Raw genomic sequence first — 1,771 nt, 5'->3', positions numbered from 1 at the left:
CTGGTGTGGCACTGTGGGTTAATGTGCTGAACTGCAATGTTGGTTTGAACTCCAAGGTTGGTGGTTCAAGCTCACCAGCTGCTCTTTGGAAATCCTATACCGGGTTGCTATGAATTGCAACTGACTCCATGGAAATTAACAACAACAACAAAAACAACATTAACTAGAAATATTGTAACTTGAAGAAACAATAACTGAATAGAGAAACACAATAGAAGCATTTAAGCAATATAAGAAAAGAACAAGCAATTTAGAGTATAAGTTACAGAAGTTTAAAACCTCAAAAAAAACAAAAAGAGAGAGAGAGAGACTCAAAATGGTGGAAAACAGTTTAATGGAATTATGGGACACTACCAAAGATTTAATATATGCATCATATAAATTTAGAGGGAGATGAGAGAAAGAAAATATATTTGAATAATTAATGGTAAAATAAACCAGATCCTCACAAATTATATATATATATAATACAAATACAAGATTTTCAGAGAAGTAAAAGTGGGATATATCCTAAGAGATACATCATAATTAAGCTCTCAAAAACTAATGAGAAAAAGGGAATTCTGAAAATATGGAGAAAGTACTGAGTAGTCATAAATAAGGATCCCTAGTAATGGAGTCCTGGTGTGGCACCTTACAATAAATATACGACCTAAAGGTCAGTTTGAACTGAAAGTTTGGTGGTTCAAACTCACCAGCCTCTTTTTGGAAACCCTATATAGTGTTGTTATGAATCGGAACTGCCTTGACAGCAATTAGCAACAAATACAAATAGGATTAAGCATAATTACTCCTCATTAGCATTGGATTACTGAAGGCTATTGGATGAATGTTTACAATGCTGGCATTAAAGCAACGGCAAGGATGCTGCTTTTGTTGTTGAGTGCCATTGAGCAGGTTCGACATCTCAGTGACCCTGTATAGCATTTCTTAAGAGTGTCTGGTAAGTTTGAATCTCTGACCTAGCATTTCAAATTGACTTTGTGGTTCAGTGCTTATCCTACAGTGCCACACCAGAAACTACAAGAGATTGAAACAAAACTTATTTAATAATACTATTCCCAGAAATACCTGTTCTTTTAAAATGAAGGTGAAATGAAAACATTTCTAAACAGAAAATGAGAGAGTTCATATTTATGAACTGTCCCTACAAAAAACACTAATGGGAGTTCTTTCTTTTGATAAAATGTGTATTATTTTATTTATTTAAACTAATATTTGTAAACCAGCCATACTGATACTATTCTTACCATAATGCAGTAAAATACAAAACAAACATCTTTCTACAAATATTTGAATAATGAACAACAGTTAGGGTCTACAGAGGAGGATGGAGAAAATCATTGAAGCACCTTTATAAACCTGACCCTTTACTCTAAATTGTCTATTAAGAAGCCTCCCAAATACTATAAAATACAAACAGTCCTTCATCACATATCTTTGTATTTTGGGTTCCTATTCTTGAGGCTAGAGATCCTCAAGATATTCATTATGTAAACCTGAGTCATATTGTCCCCCTTCGAAAGCTGCACAATGGGAGTTCTGGCATGGTACTGTGGGTTCATGTGAGGGTGGACTACAAGATCAGCTTGAACCACAAGGGCAGTGGTTCAAGCTTACCAGCTACTCCTTGGAAACCCTATACAGGGTCTCTATCAAGACAGAGTTGTCTTGATATCCTGGTTTTCATTGTGCCTATTGCGTAGATTTGTTGTTAACTGCAGTGGGTTCTGCAGTTACATATATATGTATAACTGGGTTTCATATATAT

Source organism: Chrysochloris asiatica, unplaced genomic scaffold (genome assembly GCF_000296735.1).
Source record: "Chrysochloris asiatica unplaced genomic scaffold, ChrAsi1.0 scaffold00441, whole genome shotgun sequence".
In the NCBI taxonomy this organism is placed as follows: Eukaryota; Metazoa; Chordata; class Mammalia; order Afrosoricida; family Chrysochloridae; genus Chrysochloris; species Chrysochloris asiatica.
Note: the sequence above shows the minus strand (reverse complement) of the source record.